General features: G+C 47.3%; 1 pseudogene; it reads left to right on the plus strand.

Moving 5' to 3' along the window:
• Nucleotides 1-3,855, plus strand: LOC139831203 (uncharacterized; annotated as a pseudogene).
• The last annotated feature ends 1,850 nt before the right edge of the window (nt 3,856-5,705 follow it).

Genomic DNA, 5,705 nt, shown 5'->3' on the forward strand with positions numbered 1-5,705 from the left:
ATGGATAGCACAGCACAGACCATCCTGAGCAATGTAGGTCAGCTGGTGGGCAAAGAGTTTCAAAAGCTCCGGGCCATCGGCGGCGAGATTGAGGACCTCAAGGACGAACTCGCCACCATGCACGCTCTACTGCGCATGCAGACTGAAGCGGAAGACGGCGTTGTGGACTACTTCATTCGGGAGTGGATGCGGCAGGTGCGCGAGCTCACCTACGACGCCGAAGACTGCGTCGACCTCTACATATTCCGCATTATGTCACGTCCCCGCAACCGCTTTCTCGTATGGTCCAAACGCCTGGTTGCGACGCTTTTTCCTCGACATCGCCTTGCTGGTAACATCAAGGCTCTCCACGAGCGTGTTGTCTCCATTAGCGACCACCATGCTCGCTATGGCGTTGGTCGGGAGGCGCTGCGAAGGTCTCCGTCGACAGCCACTAGTAGAAAACAGGGCTAATATTTTTAGCTCCAAAGAGCATTAGTATCGGTTGCGCTACGAACCCAGACTAAAGGGAGCATTAGCACCGGTTCGTGCGGCCAAGACGTCGCAGGGGACCAGCAGAGCTTTAGCACCGGTTTGTAATGGACCTTTAGCACCGGTTCGTGTCACGAACTGGTGCTAAAGGTTTGTCGGGTTTCGAGCCTACCACGTGCCTGGCGACAAACCTTTAGCACCGGTTCGTGACACGATCCGGTGCTAAAGCCCCCCAGCCTATATATTCAGCTCACCCTAGCCAGCCCTCTCCTCATATCATTTTTCTTGGTGGAAGGTGTGAGGGTTGTGTGCTTGTTTGTTTTTCTTTCCTATGCATAAGAGGTGCTTGATGAAATGCCTGAGAGAATGATGCCGCTTGATTTCACACAAAACAAAAATGATATGAGGTGCCGGAGCGACACTTAAGCTTTCTCCTCTTTCTTTCCTCCTCGATCAAGGTAAGCAACTTTACCCTTTCCCATGCACAAGTTGTGTTGTTTTATTTCTGATGTTTTGTAATGGTTTTTTGATAAACATAATTATATGATGTAGATGAACCGGCGGCAATGGATGTACGTTGACCGACGCCTACCCGAGTTCACTGCAGGCCTAAAAGATTTTCTCCGTGTGGCTGAGGAAAACCCACAGTCGGATGGTTTTATGCGTTGTCCATGTGTTGATTGTCGGAACTTAAAGCAATACTCTAAATGGCAAGTCCTTCACTCCCGCCTGCTTTGGAAAGGTTTCATGCCCAGCTATAATTGTTGGACCAAGCATGAAGAAAGAGGGGTTATGATGGAACACAATGAAGAAGAAGAAGAAGAAGAAGAAGAGGATGCTGATATGTACCCTAAATACGGTGATACTGCAACGGGGCATGATGAAGATGAAGAGGCAGGGGAAGCTGAAGATGAAGAGGCATCAGATGAGCCCGCTGATGATGATCTTCGTCGGGCCATCCCTGATGCACACAGAGAAGCAGAAAGTGCAAACGAGAAGCTGAAGTTAAAGGGCATGTTAGAGGATCACAAAAAAAAGTTGTACCCAACTTGCGAAGATGGCAACACAAAGCTTGGTACCACACTGGAGTTGCTGCAATGGAAGGCAGAGGCTGGTATATGTGACAAGGCATTTGAGAAGTTACTGAAAATAATGAAGAAGAAGCTTCCAAAGGATAACGAATTGCCTGATAGTACGTACGAAGCAAAGAAGGTTCTCTGCCCTCTAGGATTAGAGGTGCAGAAGATACATGCATGCATTAATGACTGCATCCTCTACCGCGGTGAGGAGTACGAAAATTTGGAAAAATGCCCGGTTATGCACTGCACTGCGGTATAAGATCAGGCGAGATGACCCTGGTGATGTTGATGGCGAGCCCCCCAGGAAGAGGGTTCCTGCCAAGGTTATGTGGTATGCTCCTATAATACCACGGTTGAAACGTCTGTTCAGAAACAAAGAGCATGCCAGGTTGTTGCGATGGCACAAAGAAGACAGTAAGAAAGATGAGATGTTGAGACACCCCGCTGATGGGTCGCACTGGAGAAAAATCGATAGAGAGTTCCCGGACTTTGCAGCTGACGCGAGGAACTTAAGGTTTGGTCTAAGTACAGATGGCATGAATCCTTTTGGGGAGCAGAGCAGCAGTCATAGCACCTGGCCTGTAACTCTATGTATCTATAACCTTCCTCCTTGGTTGTGCATAAAGCGGAAGTTCATTATGATGACAGTGCTCATCCAAGGCCCAAAGCAACCCGGCAACGACATTGATGTGTACCTAAGGCCATTATTTGAAGAACTCTTACAGTTGTGGGCCAAACCAGGTGTACATGCGTGGGATGAGCACAAACAGGAGCCATTTGACCTACGAGCGCTGCTTTTCGTGACCATCAATGATTGGTCTGCTCTTAGTAACCTTTCAGGACAGACAAACAAGGGATACAATGCATGCACGCACTGTTTAGATGAGACCGAAGGTGCATATTTGGATAAATGTAAGAAGGTTGTGTACCTGGGGCATCGTCGATTTCTTCCAAAGAGGCATGCCGTGAGAAAGAAAGGCAAGCATTTCGGAGGTGAGGCAGATCACCGGGAGAAGCCTGACCTCCGTACTGGTGATGCTTTACTTGATATGGTCAAGGACATAAAACTAATCTTTGGAAAGGGTCCTAGCAGTCAATCTGTTCCGAATGACGTCGCTACCGGACACGCACCCATGTGGAAGAAGAAATCTATATTTTGGGAGCTACCCTATTGGAAAGACCTAGAGGTCCGCTCTTCAATCGACGTGATGCACATGATGAAGAATCTTTGCGTGAACCTTCTAGGCTTCCTGGGCGTGTATGGGAAGACAAAAGATACAACAGAAGCACGGGAGGACCAGCAACGTATGAAAGACCCAGAAAACAAGCAACAACAAAACAAGACGGATAAAGGGCGTCACTTAAGTCCTGCCAGCTACGCTCTTACCAAAGCAGAGAAGGAAATCTTTTTTGAAGTCCTGTACAGTATCAAGGTGCCGTCTGGCTTCTCATCAAATATAAAGGGGATTATAAATATGGCAGAGAAAAAATTCCAAAACCTGAAGTCGCATGACTGCCACATTATTATGACGCAGTTGCTTCCGGTTGCATTGAGGGGGCTTCTGCCGGAAAATGTTCGAATACCCATTGTGAAGCTATGTGCATTCCTCAATGCAATATCTCAGAAGGTAATCAATCCAGCTAGTCTGCCAAGGTTACAGATGGATGTGGTGCAATGTCTTGTTAGTTTTGAGTTGGTGTTCCCGCCATCTTTCTTCAATATTATGACGCATCTCCTGGTTCACCTTGTCGAAGAGATTGCCATCCTCGGTCCTGTATTTCTACACAATATGTTCCCCTTCGAGAGGTTCATGGGAGTCTTAAAGAAATATGTTCATAACCGTGCTAGGCCAGAAGGAAGCATCTCCAAGGGCTATGGAATAGAGGAGGTCATTGAGTTCTGTGTTGACTTTATTCCTGACCTTAAGTCGATTGGTGTTCCTGAATCGCGGCATGAGGGGAGACTAAGTGGAAAAGGAACGCTAGGAAAGAAATCAATGATATGTAAGGACGGGATTTCTTTTACTCAAGCACACTACACAGTTCTACAAAGTTCCACCTTGGTGGCCCCGTATATCACTGAACACAAGAATATTGTACGCTCCCAACACCCGGGGCAGTCAGAAGACTGGATTACACACAAACATATGCAGACTTTCGGCGGTTGGCTGCGAACACATCTCATGAATAACAACGATGTTGGAGATCAGTTGTACTTGTTGGCCGGGTCACCATCTTCGACTGTATTGACTTTCCAAGGGTACGAGATAAATGGAAATACCTTCTACACGATCGCCCAAGATAAAAAAGAGCACCAACCAAAACAGTGGTGTCCGCATTGATGCAACAAACAACAATGGGGAAAGGACACATATTATGGTTACATAGAGGAGATATGGGAACTTGACTATGGACCTTCTTTTAAGATCCCTTTGTTTCGGTGCAAATGGGTCAAGTTGGATGGAGTAGGGGTAAAGGTAGACCAGCTGTACGGAACATTGACACAACCATCGCGTTAAATGCTGAAGATGCTCCATGGTTACGGTCGAAGCGATCATAAGCAAGGGACATACGCGAAGAAAGGTTCATGGCCTCCAAGTCATTTTAGAAAATATGTCACCATATGTGTTATTAATGTATTAAATCTTTGCCCGGGGCTGAGCCTCGCTAAACTTGCACTGGATCTCTGATGAAATAGCATGTTGTGATCCCAAAAAAGATTTTTACAAAAAAGCTTGAGCATTATATCATGTACCTGTAGTTCAAATCTGGCCGGCCTCCTACCGATTCGGTAGGAATTTGTCTTTTTCATGAGGGGTAGACGGAAAGGTTCCAGATACACCGGTTAGGAAATTATCCATCTTAGGTGGTCTAGTATTTTTGAAAAATATGTTGGTACCAATGTGAAACTTGAATTTGGTGGTTGCTTCACAAAACACCCGCTTTTCGGCACCTCAAAAATGGAAAATGGTTTTTTCGTGCGACGAAAAGAAAAACTTCCTCCTGCAACATTGTAAGACATCCCAAGATGCACATGTGTGCACAATATTTTTCCGAGGCGGAACTGCCGAAGATGTCCTAGGGCGTGTGCACCAACGACATCTTCGAGAAGCTCCGCCACGGGAGATTTCCCAACCCTTTCCCCATCAATGTTACGGGAGATGGTGGCTTTAACGGGCTTGCGGGGAAATTTTTCCGAGGCGGAGTTTCCGAATATGTCCTAGGGCGTGTGCACCAACGACATCTTCGAGAAACTCCGCCACGGTAGATTTCCCAACTCTTTCCCCAACAATGTTACGGGAGATGGAAGCTTTAACAGGCTTGCGGGGAAATTTTTCCGAGGCAGAGTTTCCGAAGATGTCCTAGGGCGTGGGCACCAACGACATCTTCGAGAAACTCTGCCATGGTAGATTTCTCAATCCTTTCCCCAACAATGTTACGGGAGATGGAGGCTTTAACGGGCTTGCGGGGAAATTTTTCCGAGGCGGAGTTTCCGAAGATGTCCTAGGACGTGTGCACCAACGACATCTTCGAGAAACTCCGCCACGGGAGATTTCCCAACCCTTTCCTCCGACCATGGGGATGAAGCTCCCTACCTTCTAGGTTGGCTTGTTGAGCTGCTTGCCATGGCGATTAACGACGCTCAGCTCCTTTTATAGGCACGGCGCCGCTTCTCCTTCGTCTTGTTCCTCCGACAGGGCGTCGTGCCTTATCTCATCGAGCAGTGCGTCCACCCACGCCTCCTTATCCTACCGACAGCTTCAGTCTCGGTTGCACACACCAGCCGGGACTAAAGGTTACACACACGTCCTTATCCCACCGACAGTTTTGTTAGATGACACAAAAAACCACCTTTAGTCCCGGTTGCACCCACCAGTCAGGGCTAAAGGTTAGATGGCCAGCTCTGGCTTCCTCTTCTTCGAGAAACTCGCCGAGCAGTGCGTCCACCCACGCGTTCTTTTCATGCCGACAACTTTAGTTCCGGTTGGTGGGTGCAACCGGGACTAAAGGTTGCCCACCTTTAGTACCGGTTGTACCCACCAGCCAAAACTAATGGCAAAATGGTTAATACTTTGGAATAGTTAGAATAGTTATTTTACAAACCATAAAATGGTTTTAGATTAATTATAAATTTATTAGTTGTTCTAGTTATAG

Source organism: Lolium perenne, chromosome 1, assembly GCF_019359855.2.
Source record: "Lolium perenne isolate Kyuss_39 chromosome 1, Kyuss_2.0, whole genome shotgun sequence".
NCBI classification, from domain to species: domain Eukaryota; kingdom Viridiplantae; phylum Streptophyta; class Magnoliopsida; order Poales; family Poaceae; genus Lolium; species Lolium perenne.